The sequence below is a fragment of the Littorina saxatilis genome, linkage group LG14 (assembly GCF_037325665.1).
Source record: "Littorina saxatilis isolate snail1 linkage group LG14, US_GU_Lsax_2.0, whole genome shotgun sequence".
Lineage (NCBI taxonomy): Eukaryota > Metazoa > Mollusca > Gastropoda > Littorinimorpha > Littorinidae > Littorina > Littorina saxatilis.
In genome coordinates, this window is record NC_090258.1 from 39,440,541 (window position 1) to 39,455,835 (window position 15,295).

Sequence of the window (15,295 nt, forward strand, 5' to 3'; positions counted from 1 at the left end):
CACACACACACACACACACACACACAAAAGACAGCTCTTTTTTGCATTTAGTCAAGTTTTGACTAAATGTTTTATCATAGAGGGGGAATCGAGACGAGGGTCGTGGTGTATGTGTGTGTGTGTGTGTGTGTGTGTGTGTGTGTGTGTGTGTGTGTGTGTGTGTGTGTGTGTGTGTGTGTGTGTGTGTGTGTGTGTGTGTGTGTGTGTGTGTAGATCGATTCAGAGTAAACTACTTCGCGATCTTTATGACATTTTTTATGAGAGTTCCTGGGTATGATATCCCCAGACGTTTTTTTTATTTTTTCGATACATTTTTTTGATGACGTCATATCCGGCATTTTGTAAAAGTTGAGGCGGCACTGTCACACCTTCATTTTTCAATAAAATTTATTGAAATTTTGGCCAAGCAATCTTCGACAAAGGCCGGGCTTTGGTATTGCATTTCAGCTTGGAGGCTTAAAAAATAATTAATGACTTTGGTCATTAAAAATCTGAAAATTGTAATTAAAATTATTTTGTTATAAAACGATCCAATATTACGTTTATTTTATTCTTCATCATTTTCTGATTCCAAAAACATATTAATATGTTATATTCGGATTAAAAACAAGCTCTGAACATTAAAACTATAAAAATTATGATTACAATTAAATTTCCGAAATCGATTTAAAAACAATTTCATCTTATTCCTTGTCGGTTCTTGATTCCAAAAACATATAGATATGATATGTTTGGATTAAAAACACGTTCAGAAAGTTAAAAAGAATAGAGATAAAGAAAAGCCTGCTATCCTCCTCAGCGCAACCGCTACCGCGCTTTTCTGGATTGTTAATTTCACTGCCTTTGCCACGAGCGGTGGACAGACGATGCTACGAGTGTACGGTCTTGCGGAAAAAATGCAATGCGTTCAGTTTCATTCTGTGAGTTCGACTGAGCTTGACTAAATGTTGTATTTTCGCCTTACGCAACTTGTTTTTTATTGCGATTTGAAATCTGCTGACACCATTCGACATGGATTTTAAACCTAATCTAGGGGATGGGTGGGGCATGGGTGGAAGTGACAAATGGTGGCGTGTAGTATAAATATGCAAAGTTAATGCTTGGTATTTTTGACTGCAGTTATCTGTGACCAGTCTGTAATGTTTACAAAGAAGCTTCATTAAAGAAAATAACAGAAGGGAGCTTAATTCTGCATTACAAACAGTTATAGAAGGGAGCTAACTATTGCATTACAAACAGTTATAGAAAGGAGCTAACTACTGCATTACAAACAGTTATAGAAGGGAGCTAACTACTGCATTACAAACAGTTATAGAAGGGAGCTAACTACTGCATTACAAACAGTTATAGAAGAGAGCTAACTACTGCATTACAAACAGTTATAGAAGGGAGCTAACTACTGCATTACAATCAGTTATTGAAGTGTCACGATTTCAGTGACACGTTTGAGAAAGAAACTCTTTGTTGGGCGCCTTTCTCAAATTGCAACGTAATGCGCCTGTGCTGGCAGCCGCATTGCGGAAAGGTTGTGGCAGACCTTCACGAAATTCACGTGGAAACCGTGCGGGTATCGGGTGATTTTGCTCACCATTTAGATCACGTGTTCCAATCATGCTCTTGGTGTGTTTGGTAGGCGACCAGTGATTGGTCTGGAAGATCGCTTGGTTTGGGGAAGCGACTGCCGATTGATCAGGGAGATCACATGGTCTTTCTTTCTTTTCTACAAGCTGGGCAGACGACAGGTCTGGGGGTATTGCTCTGTTGACTAAGATTTGGAGGATTCCAACGCGTTGAAAGACTGGTTTAGGTCTACCAACGGGCTTCTGATGTTAGTTCCATACACAGAAGGCTTAGGACAGAGAAATTTGGCTACATACTTTTGCTGACGAGCGGGAGCCAATTATTCAAGCGGTTTGCTTGGGAGAGCTGCGTTCCACGAGCTATTGAGGTATTTAGACGTTACTTTACGTTGGTGACCGGTCAATGTTTGTGAAATGTAAACTCTGTGTTTTGTTTCTCCATGATAGCGTATTATAACTTGCTCATTATAACGCTAAATTGTAATCTGTATATGGTTTTTGCAGATATGGAGAGGCGGAGAAAATGTCTTGAGTTGTTATTAAAAGTCTATCTTTGCAGGTACCACGTACTCGCTGAAGGGGGAAGTTAGATATGTTTAAAGGTGGTAAAAGGGGGATTGTTGGCATGGTCACTGCACCAATTGCTCTTGTTTCAGCTTGTTGCTGGTTGATGCTGGTTGTTGCTGGTTGTTGCTGGAGGTGTTGCTGTACGTTTGCTGGACGTTTGCTACCTGGTAGCTACCTGTTTGCTGTTGAAGATGGGCTACACTGTTACTGTCCTTTGTTCTACGGTTGATGTTCCACGGCAGTTACTGGTGTTGCTCCAACTTTCACCTGTATGCTCCACTGCTCCACTGCGTTTCATCGAATGGACCCTGGCTACACCGAGAGTTGAGTGCACCCATGCGTAGACGCCCCTCCACCTGGTCATCTACCCCCCGCGGGTTAGGGGAAGAATTTACCCGATGCTCCCCAGCATGTCGTAAGAGGCGACTAACGGATTCTGTTTCTCTTATTACCCTTGTTAAGTGTTTCTTGTATAGAATATAGTCAATTTTTGTAAAGATTTTAGTCAAGCAGTATGTAAGAAATGTTAAGTCCTTTGTACTGGAAACTTGCATTCTCCCAGTAAGGTAATATACTGTACTACGTTGCAAGCCCCTGGAGCAAATTTTTGATTAGTACTTTTGTGAGCAAGAAACAATTAACAAGTGGCTCTATCCCATCTCCCCCCTTTCCCCGTCGCGATATAACCTTCGTGGTTGAAAACGACGTTAAACACCAAATAAGACCCTGGCTGCACCGAGAGTTGAGTGCACCCATGGATGCGTAGACGCCCCCCCCCCCCCCCCACCTTGTCATCTTTCTAACCCTTTATGAAGAACTTTGAGTTGTGACAACGTGGAGTGTTAACGCCTGTACAGGCTAAGACTTTTTACAGAGCAGCTAAGTGTTTTCTAACTTTACACGGTTCAGCGTGTTCTTATTTCATAAACTCTAACTGGCTTTTGTCTGTTATTATTGCTTTACGACTTGGTCGTAAAAACACTTTTGGCTTCACGAGAAGAGGGAGGTGGAGAGTTATTGTATGTAAACAGACGTCTAGAACTTATACTTTTGTTGTTTCTAACTTTTTTGTGTGACTGCGAGAGTGGATCGTGGTGTGGTTTGTCAGCAGTAATTGACCGTTTTAGGTCATTCATTTGACTATAAAACGTGACAAGAAGGGAGCTAACTATTGCATTACAAACAGTTATAGAAGGGAGCTAACTACTGCATTACAAACAGTTATAGAAGGGAGCTAACTATTGCATTACAAACAGTTATAGAAAGGAGCTAACTACTTTCTTTCTTTATTTGGTGTTTAACGTCGTTTTCAACCATTCAAGGTTATATCGCGACGGAGGGAAGGGGGGAGATGGGATAGAGCCACTTGTTAATTGTTTCTTGTTCACAAAAGCACTAATCAAAAATTTGCTCCAGGGGCTTGCAACGTAGTACAATATATTACCTTACTGTGAGAATGCAAGTTTCCAGTGCAAAGGACTTAACATTTCTTACATACTGCTTGACTAAAATCTTTACAAACATTGACTATATTCTATACAAGAAACACTTAACAAGGGTAAAAGGAGAAACAGAATCCGTTAGTCGGCTCTTACGACATGCTGGGGAGCATCGGGTAAATTCTTCCCCCTAACCCGCAGGGGGTAGCTAACTACTGCATTACAAACAGTTATAGAAGGGAGCTAACTACTGCATTACAAACAGTTATAGAAGGGAGCTAACTATTGCATTACAAACAGTTATAGAAGGGAGCTAACTATTGTATTACAAACAGTAATTGAAGGGAGCTAACTATTGCATTACATAGTTATAGAAGGGAGCTAACTATTGCATTACAAACAGTAAATGAAGGGAGCTTACTATTGCATTACAAACAGTTATAGAAGGGAGCTAACTACTGCATTACAAACAGCAACATAAGGGAGCTAACTATTGCATTACAAACAGTTATAGAAGAGAGCTAACTATTGCATTACAAACAGTTATAGAAGGGAGCTAACTACTGCATTACAAACAGTTATAGAAGGGAGCTAACGACTGCCTTAAAACAGTTATAGAAGGGAGCTAACGACTGCATTAAAAACAGTTATAGAAGGGAGCTAACGACTGCATTAAAAACAGTTATAGAAGGGAGCTAACGACTGCATTAAAAACGGAAAGAGAAGGGAGCTAACGACTGCATTAAAAACGGAAAGAGAAGGGAGCTAACGACTGCATTAAAAACGGAAAGAGAAGGGAGCTAACGAATGCATTAAAAACGGAAAGAGAAGGGAGCTAACGACTGCATTAAAAACGGAAAGAGAAGGGAGCTAACGACTGCATTAAAAACGGAAAGAGAAGGGAGCTAACGACTGCATTAAAAACGGAAAGAGAAGGGAGCTGAATACTCCACTACAATCAGAAAGGAGCTAATTATTGCATTACAAACAGTCATCGAAGGGAGCTAGCAAAGAGAGAAGGGAGCTAACTATTGCATTTCAAACAAAAGCAGAACGGAGCTTATTTCTGCATTACAAATACGGGAGCTTACTACTGCAGAATAAACAGTAACAGAAGAGAGCTAACTACTGCATTACAAACATTAGGATAAGGGAACTAACTACTGCAATTACAAACATTCAGATAAGGGAGTTAACTACTGCATTTCCAAAAGTAAGAAAACAATCATGTTGTTCAAGACTGACGGTAAGTTTTTTTTATCATCATTTACAAAGTTCCGGAGGCACCCACAATAGCTATATTAGAAGAGAGGGTATCCATTCCATTTCGCCCCAAACCATATCGCCCCGAGGTCACTTCGCCCCATTTTCGCCCCACATCGCTGGTGACATTTCGCCCCATGACACACATCTACACACCCACGACCCCCCCCCCCACACACACACACACGCACACATACACGCACGCACGCACCCCACCACACATACATACTTTTTGATTGATTGATGATTGACTGACACCATATGATCAAATAAGTCGAACTTGAGAAAGAATAAAATCACAAGATTGTTTAACACCACGCACTGCTCTTGACAGCAGAATAAGTGAGTGAGAAAAATGCGGAAGCTTCCGGACATGTCATGTCATGTCATGTCATGTCACACTCAGCACGAGTAATTCACTGCAGTTGCTGGCCCGTAGAGTGCGTTCTTTCACAAGCAAACATGCTGATTACATAGCGACTGCTTTAACGCACCTCGAGCTTACATAGCCAAGTCAGTGCTCAAATAGCGATTCTCTCCCGAATTCCTGAGGGTAAAGGGGGACAATCACATTTTCGTTGTGTCTTAAACACACGACACAGCTCCCTCTGCTCTTGGCGTGGGTCCAGAAAGGGGGCTAGCTGCCCTTGGTGGCGTTCCCACTCGCCCTGCAGGAGTCCTCGTGTTTCTCGGGAGAGAAGTGAAAGTCGCTAGAGGGGTGAGCTTCAGCTCACTCTTTGTCTAGGGACGCTTTTGTTACCCTGCTTTTATCCTGCCTTTTTAACCCTGAGCTGTTTGGCTTGTTTTTTCTTGGTGACCGTACCGTACCTTGTAAGTGATGAGCCAAGTTGCTAAACACAAACTGCCAAACACCACCTTTGCTGATAGGCGGGAAACGTCCATCTGGGTAGATAACTACCTTCCAACGGACACCACTGCTCTGAGGGAGCAAGATTGGTCCCTTAATATGGACCAAACAGCAAGCGGTTCTGACCGCGCCCCAGATATTCCCATGGAATCACTGAATGAGACTGACCGGGCCAGCCGGACTGGTCAGTCCCCAAAATCCAAACAGCTTAATAAAGCAATCACCAATGAGAAAACCAGCATATCTTCTCCTTTCAAGAGAAAGAGATTGCGGGAGGACGACCCTGAGGGGGGGCAGAGCTCTCCGGAATCTCTTCTCTTCCGGGATAGCCCCCCACGCTCTCAGATTACTGATCATTTTGAGGAAGACTTCACCGAAGTCAATCGTAAGAAGCCCAAAAAGAAAAAGAAGCAAAAGGTCCTCTGCGAGGGTCCCCCTCTTCAGGGAAACACAGGTATTTCCCATGCAACATCTGCCCGGGGGGTCGACACCTCCCAACCCCTAACTGAATCACAAGAAAACCAGACAACTCAACAGCCACTACCACCTGCCAATACACACACACACACAAAACAAAGACCCCGAAGAAAACTTCTTTACCAACCCAAGCAACCTCCTCCCTCCTTCTTAGAGTTCCCCGTGGTGGTGCAGGACCTGAAGGAGGGCCCTGCAACATTGCAGGGACTCGGCCTCAGGAGGAAAAAAACTTTTGACCTTGCCATCGGCGAGGTCAAAGAAATACGCATGCTGGCAGCTGGGAGCGTCCTGGTAGGGTGCTCCTCAGCATCACAACAAAACAAGCTATTGAGGCTGGACTCGATCGGCGGCATCAAAGTGAAATGCCACCGTCCGGAGGTAACAACCGAAGGTGTCATTAAACGCATACCCACAATACATTCAGGAACAGACCTGTCTGAGATGGCAGTGGGCGTGCGCGTCCGGATGGAGGATGGGAGTCTTGTAGAAAAGGGCCCCTCCTCGGTTCGATCTTTTCGCCGTCTTCTCCTTAGGGATGGGAAACCGTCTCAGGCGGTCCGTGTCACGTTTACAACGGCAATTCTTCCAGACAGCGTCGTTCTGGAGAGTGAGGTGTACGGCGTCGAACCCTACACTCCTCCAGTGCGGCGCTGTACGAAGTGCCAGAGACTATCGCACCTAAAACAACAATGCAAATCAAAAGTGCAGATCTGCCCCCGATGTGGCTCCAAGGGCCACGACGGAGCGACGTGCACCAAGGCCAAACATTGCGTAAACTGCAAGGGCGAGCATTCCGCCGCTTATCTTGGATGCCCGGAAATGAGACTGAGGCTGCAGGCCAATAAGATCAGGTCGGCAGCATACATACCATATTCTGAGGCCCTGGATCGGGCGCGGCGCGAGCTCGCCAAACAACAAAATAAAACAGCGACTGCCCCAGCGGAAATGAGGGACTCCTTCTGGCGTCCCCCTCCGCAACCGATCCGGCGGACCTCAACCCCCCGGTCCGGGTACTCTTTGGCTGTCCAGAGACCCCCCCTGGGTGGGCAAGTAAATAAAATACAAGAAATCAAAAACAAAATGACCGAACATGACAATACACTCCTTCCAGTTCATGCGGACAGTTCTGCTGCAACCGCGAAGCACCAAACAACTTCGCAAAATCCAAATCCTGGCCCCCAGGCGCCCTGTAAGTCTCAGACGGCTCGGGCAGAGGCGCCGCTTCATGGGACCCCCGGGTTAAAGGCCTCCCTCCTACGCAAAGCCCAGAACAGGAAGGAGGACTCGAAAGAAGAGCAGCTCTTCGAGAGGTTGATGGGGAGAATGGAGGAGGGATTGGCCCAGAGATTCAGAGAATACAAACTTAAAACTGAACAGGAAATAAAGCAGCAGATGAGGGAGGAGCAGGAGAAGGCAGAGCTTGAGCTAGCCGACGCTGCACTAGATAAGCTAAAAACAGGAGAGCAATATGCAAATTTAAATGAACAACAAAGAGGCCTTCAAGGTTTCATCGAGCAGTGCCTCGGCTTCATGGTTAAGGCCAGACAGATGCAGAGTCCTCTCGACCTGATCGACTCCCTCTCAGCTACATACACACAACTCTCCAACACCAAGGTTGAACGCTTCATTCCGGGCGGCGCCACTCTGGCGCTGGGCGCTCTTGCTGGTGCCAAGCAGTTGTCCGTGACGGATATGAAAGCTGTTAAAACCACTTTTTAATCTATTTTAAATCTGCCCTTTAACTTACCTTCTTTGTGCGTGTTAAAATGGCTGAACAAGGTGAAAGCGGTCACGGATTTATCATATTACAGTGGAACTGTCGCTCTATCAACTCTAACTTCTCTCAGCTATATAATTATATATCAAATCACTCTGCTGACATCTTAGTTATCCAGTCAGTCAAGAGAAAACGCTCCCTACTGCCTTCTATAGATGGTTTTGACTTCCCTCCCATAGTAGAGCAAAAGGGCTCAGGGCAACTCATTCAAACAGCTATTTATCTAAAGTCTTCCTTAAATTACAAACCCTTTGCACCTCTCATCCCTAGTTCAGAAAATCTCAGTACATGTGCTGTTGAAATCGAAATAAAAGGATCCAAAAACCTCAACATAGTTAACATATATTACCCCCACGGGTGTAATAAAAAAGGAACTACCGACTGGCTAAAATCCCTGGATCATGGCAGGGCACACTGGTGCGTGATGGGTGATTTTAATAATCACCACCCTCTGTGGGACTCTGCTAACCCTAGATACAAACATGCCAATAGCAACCTTGCTGACGTCATTTTGGAAACTGACTTTTGTATACTAAACGATGGCTCGGCAACCAGACTTCCAGACAGAGCTGACCATTCCCCGTCAGCAATCGATCTCTCCCTTTGCTCAAATGCCATAGTCACTGACATCGACTGGAACGTTTTCCCGGACGCCCTCGGCTCCGATCACTTACCCATTGTTCTTACCTTCCGCCACTTCGCCCCTAATCGCAATAACTCGGAGGTCAGAAAAAAGTACAATTACAAACAGGCAAATTGGGACAGCTTCCGTGCGGAGCTCGAGGGTGTCAGGGAGGAAACTCTCCTTACGGATGACATCGAAGCCTCTTACAATAACATACGTCAATGTATACTCACTGCTGCCAATAATCACATTCCGCTTAAATCAGTAAATCCTAACTGTAAGGCCAAAAGGAATGAGTGGTGGAATGCAGACTGTGATGAAGCCTTGGCAAACAAGCGATATCACATTAGGACATATCTCAGGCACTGCTCAGACGCTAACTTCACGAATATGAAGTCAGCTGAAATACAATTTAACCAGATCACCGCTGAGGCTAAACTTCAAAACTGGGAAAACTTTGTCAACAAAGAAACTAAAGATTACAAAGACTGTGGCAAAATCTGGAAGAAAATCCGCAGATTTAAATGTAGATACAGAACTAAAGAAAAGCCACTACTATCGGGTGATAAAATGACCACAACTGACTCTGAAAAGGCAAACCTATTAGCAGATACCTTTGCCAAAAATAGTCAATCAAAATCCCTAGATACTGAACGACTCAATTATAGGTTAGATCAGGAGAAGGGTTTCACATACCCCCCAGATGACAACCAGTTGCCTATAAACTGCATGTTTAAGGCAAAAGAAGTCCAAAACGCCATCTCTTCTGTGAAAGACCCAAAAAAATCCACAGGTTTAGACCCAATATCATATCACATGATAAAACATCTACCACCTAACTTTGTTAAGTTGCTCACTCAGTTTTTCAACCTATGCTGGTTAAAGGATACTATCCCCGCAGCGTGGTCAGACTCACAAGTAGTAGCAGTATTGAAGAGCGGAAAACCGGGCAATCTACCTGGCAGTTACCGCCCCATATCACTAACCCCCCACCTCAGCAAGATCTTTGAGCGTGTGGTGAACCAGAGGCTGGAGTTCCACCTCAATAAACACAATATCATTCCTACATGCCAGGCAGGTTTTAGGCAAGGTCGTTCGTGTGCGGACCACATTGTGCACGTCACTGAAAAAATCAAAAAGACCTTGGCACATAGTAATAATTCTCTTCTTGGAACCTTCTTTGATATTAAATCTGCGTACGACAGCGTCTGGCATGCTCGTCTACTCCTAAAACTCGGCAGAATCGGTGTCTCTGGCCACATGTACCAATTCATCAAAAACTTCATCAGCAATCGCAAGATGTCTGTCCGGGTGGGCTCTTCGGTGTCCGAAACCCATGCGCTGGACATGGGGGTTCCCCAGGGCAGTATCATCGCGCCAAACTTATTCAGCATCATGCTCTATGACATTACTTCTGTTAAGGTTGACGGTGCCAGTGTACTTCTGTATGCGGACGACCTCGCCTTAATAGACACTAATAGACCACGCCATAACAGAGTTACCAACACTGTTGACTTATCTTCTTACCAAACTAAAATCGACAACCTCTGTCAATATATGTACACCAACGGCTTCCAACTAGCCTCAAATAAAACAGTCTTTCTTGTTGTCTCCCGTAGACAACTGTACAGGAACTGCAGTATAAAGATAGGTTGTGATATTATCAAACCGAGCTCAGAAGTTAAGTTCCTCGGCGTTATCATCGATACCCGACTTAACTGGACCAGTCATATCGAACATCTGATCAATAAGGCCAACAAGGATCTTTATATCATACGCTACCTGGCGTCCCAATCCTGGGCCAGAGGGCGTAAGTGTGTCACAGAGGTAGTGCGGGCATTAATTCGCTCCCGCCTCCTTTACGGGTGCGAAGCTTATTTCGCGACGCGCCCGGCGCTCATGAAAAAACTGGCTATTATAGAGTGCAGGGCGCTCAAAATAGCTCTGGGACTCTCCCAACAAGCGAGTAAGAGTCGAGTCTACAGCGAGTGTGGGTGGCTGCCCCTTGTGGATGAGATAAAACTCCGTTCAGCTCAGTATGCTGTCAGAGCCCACGCGGTAGAGAACTCTGCCTGCGAGGTCCTGACTGACTTTTTTCCTCAGCACCAAAATTATGAGGCCAACACCAAACATAGCACTCAACTCTTGGCCAAAACGCTACCCTTATCCGACACAGTAAACCGCATTCTAGCCGATAGCGGGGTGAAGGTCAGTGAGCTGGCCAGGGTCCCCCCGCCCTCCTACCCGCCTTGGCTTGAGGAAACCCCTACTATCATATACGACAGTGAAGATAATACTACCAAAAAAGATAACCCCGTCTACCTAGCTACTGTTACAAAAGAAACCCTAAACTACAAATTCTCGGAGCATTTAAAAGTCTTTACTGACGGATCCAAATTTGCAGACGGCAGCGTTGGCTGCGCCTTTGTGATCCCAGATCTCAAAATCTCAAGGAAATATACTCTTAATAAAGACATCTCCATATTCTCAGCCGAGCTATTTGCCTTGCTCATGGCATGCACTTTTATAAATGACCTCCCAGTCACACCGCGTGCGGTAGTTTTCTGCTCTGACTCGCGCTCTTCATTACAAGCTCTGCATCGAAACACATCAAATCGGGCAGAGCTACAAAGAGAAATCCTCTTTATATGTCACCAGTTAATCTCATCCGGCACATCCGTATCATTTCTCTGGGTCCCCTCTCACGTAGGGGTCCGGGGAAATGAACTGGCGGATGTCGCTGCCAAAGAAGCGGCAGAATCTAGCCCAGCTAACACTAACATCGGCTACTCAGTAACCGAGTTCTACAGTAAAATCCGTAAACTCATTCGAAGTCAGTACGTAACATCTCTGTCCTATCAACCCATTGATATGAACGATCTACACCCCGATCTCCCAACAAACCTCCTCACTATCTTCAGACGCCTCCGTGCCGGCGGCTGCCGCTTCCATATCTTTAACAAGTCCTGCCATTGTGGAGAACCCTATTCATTTCAACACATTTTCGCTCCATGCGCTACAAATAGAATTACCTTTAAAACCTTATATGACCATATGCAGCTCCATGGTCTGAGTCCCCAGGATTATCTGCGCAGTAGCAGTTCTCTAGGCTGGTCACACAGCTTGCTGCTGTGCCGACTGGTCAGGGACTCGGACATGGGGCTGTGGGTATAACTAAGCCCAGATTATCACATCAGCGTGTTTCAGTTTGAGGTCGAGTGGCTCCCGCCATCCCTCCTGATTCCAGCGACTACCTTCTAGACAACATATCCTCACCCAAGGCTCACTAGTCGCCAAACTGTACATATTGTTTTTATTACCACGGCCTTCGTGGCTTACATCTTAATCCTTTTATTTGTAAAAAGTTTTGAGATTTATTGTTCGTGTTCCTCTTACTTGCTCATCTATTTGGTTTTATTGGTGATCCTGAAAGGTTCCACTTTTTAACTCGATTTGAAATAAAAAAAAATAATATTACAAGCCCGTTATTCAAGATATAGAATACAGACTTATAATTCTTACCAAGAAACATCTTAACTACTTTTCATTTTAACAAATTCCACAGAGCATTATCAACTCAACCCCACCCCCTGCCCTCCTCTCCTTATTTTTTGTTTCTTTCTTTCCTCTTTTTGAAAGCGGACAAACACTCAAGTCCTTAATGGCTCAAAACCGTAGGACTTTTAATATTAATTTTAACTTAATAAGCTTCCGGACCGACCCCTTAAGTTCAGAAACACTATTCACTATGTTTACATGATCACAACCAATTTAGCCTGTATAATAAAGACTGTTGAATTACGCAAAACAACACGACTATGAGACCACGACAATGCATCAAATAACGACCTTCCGATTAGGAGGCCGACGTCTTACCACCACGCCACTGCGCCTTGCTAAACATTGGAAAGACCATCTGCTAGAATGCAGCTACTAGAATTGTGTAACGTTTGTTGCCTGTTGAAAAACTGGATTTTACACGGAATGTATTTCATGTACGGTAAGAAAAAGCAACAAGTCGCGTAAGGCGAAAATACAATATTTAGTCAAGTAGCTGCCATTTTTTAGCAAGACCGTATACTCGTAGCATCGTCAGTCCACCGCTCATGGCAAAGGCAGTGAAATTGACAAGAAGAGCGGGGTAGTAGTTGCGCTAAGAAGGATAGCACGCTTTTCTGTACCTCTCTTCGTTTTAACTTTCTGAGCGTGTTTTTAATCCAAACATATCATATCTATATGTTTTTGGAATCAGGAACCTACAAGGAATAAGATGAAAGTGTTTTTAAATTGATTTGGACAATTTAATTTTGATAATAATTTTTATATATTTAATTTTCAGAGCTTGTTTTTAATCCGAATATAACATATTTATATGTTTTTGGAATCAGCAAATGATGGAGAATAAGATAAACGTAAATTTGGATCGTTTTATAAATTTTTATTTTTTTTTTACAATTTTCAGATTTTTAATGACCAAAGTCATTAATTAATTTTTAAGCCACCAAGCTGAAATGCAATACCGAACCCCGGGCTTCGTCGAAGATTACTTGACCAAAATTTCAACCAATTTGGTTGAAAAATGAGGGCGTGACAGTGCCGCCTCAACTTTCACGAAAAGCCGGATATGACGTCATCAAAGACATTTATCAAAAAAATGAAAAAAACGTTCGGGGATTTCATACCCAGGAACTCTCATGTCAAATTTCATAAAGATTGGTCCAGTAGTTTAGTCTGAATCGCTCTACACACACACACACACGCACACACGCACACACACACGCACACACGCACATACACCACGACCCTCGTTTCGATTCCCCCTCGATGTTAAAATATTTAGTCAAAACTTGACTAAATATAAAAAGCAAATTGCACCGTCGGTCAACTAGTACCGTAAAATCCCTAGCATAAGCCCACCCCCCCTGTGCACAGATTTAGGGCAAAATTGGGGGGTGGGCGTTTGCTTGGGATAGACCCCTTTGCACAAAGTAAGTTTTGTGCTCAACCGTGTAATTGAGTGAATACAAACCCAGAAAGCATGTAAGTTAGGTCGTGTGAGTAGAAGTGAAGGAAAAAAGAAAAACAAGTCGCGTAAGGCGAAAATACAACATTTAGTCAAGTAGCTGTCGAACTCACAGAATGAAACTGAATGCAATGTCATTTTTCAGCAAGACCGTATACTCGTAGCATTGTCAGTCCACCGCTCATGGCAAAGGCAGTGAAATTGACAAGAAGAGCGGGGTATTAGTAGTACTAGTAGTTGCGCTAAGAAGGATAGCACGCGTTTCTGTACCTCTCTTTGTTTTAACTTTCTGAGCGTGTTTTTAATCCAAACATATCATATCTATATGTTTTTGGAATCAGGAACCGACAAGGAATAAGACGAAAGTGTTTTTAAATTGATTTCGACAATTTAATTTTGATAATAATTTTTATATATTTAATTTTCAGAGCTTGTTTTTAATCCGAATATAACATATTTATATGTTTTTGGAATCAGCAATTGATGGAGAATAAGATAAACGTAAATTTGGATCGTTTTATAAATTTTTATTTTTTTTTACAATTTTCAGATTTTTAATGACCAAAGTCATTAATTAATTTTTAGGCCACCAAACTGAAATGCAATACCGAAGTCCGGGCTTCGTCGAAGATTACTTGTCCAAAATTTCAACCAATTTGGTTGAAAAATGAGGGCGTGACAGTGCCGCCTCAACTTTCACGAAAAGCCGGATATGACGTCATCAAAGACATTTATCAAAAAAATGAAAAAAACGTTCGGGGATTTCATACCCAGGAACTCTCATGTCAAATTTCATAAAGATCGGTCCAGTAGTTTAGTCTGAATCGCTCTACACACACACACACACACACACACACACGCACAGACAGACACACATACACCACGACCCTCGTTTCGATTCCCCCTCGATGTTAAAATATTTAGTCAAAACTTGACTAAATATAAAAAAGGACTTTGAGGCAAAGAAGGCCAACCATGAGAGAGAGAGAGAGAGAGAGAGAGAGAGAGAGAGAGAGAGAGAGAGAGAGAGAGAGAGAGAGAGAGAGAGAGAGAGAGAGAGAGAGAGAGAGAGAGAGAGAGAGAGAGAAAAGGACTGGCTCTTCTGAAAACAACACGAGCATAGTCATTCATATAAATTTATGAGTAAAAAGAAAATCGCCAGACCTTTGCAAGGACAAACAATAACAACACAATTCCGGGAAAAAGAAACTTGATGAAATGTCGAAATGTCAACACCAATGAAGCCCTTTCTTTCTGTACAGGGAAGAAATTACACGATCGTCTTTGGAAATGAAACGTTAACTGAACTTGGATTTTGTCTTCAAAAGGCCCAATCTTTCTGAGAAAGAAAAACCCACAAACTTAGGAAAAAAAAGAGAAGAGAAACTCGAAAAAACATGAACGATGGGTGGGAGTGAGGAGAGGGGACAAAGAATAAGAAACAAGTCGCGTAAGGCGAAAATACAATATTTAGTCAAGTAGCTGCCATTTTTCAGCAAGACCGCATGCTCGTAGCATCGTCAGTCCACCGCTCATGGCAAAGGCAGTGAAATTGACAAGAAGAGCGGGGTAGTAGTTGCGCTAAGAAGGATAGCACGCTTTTCTGTACCTCTCTTTGTTTTAACTTTCTGAGCGTGTTTTGAATCCAAACATATCATATCTATATGTTTTTGGAA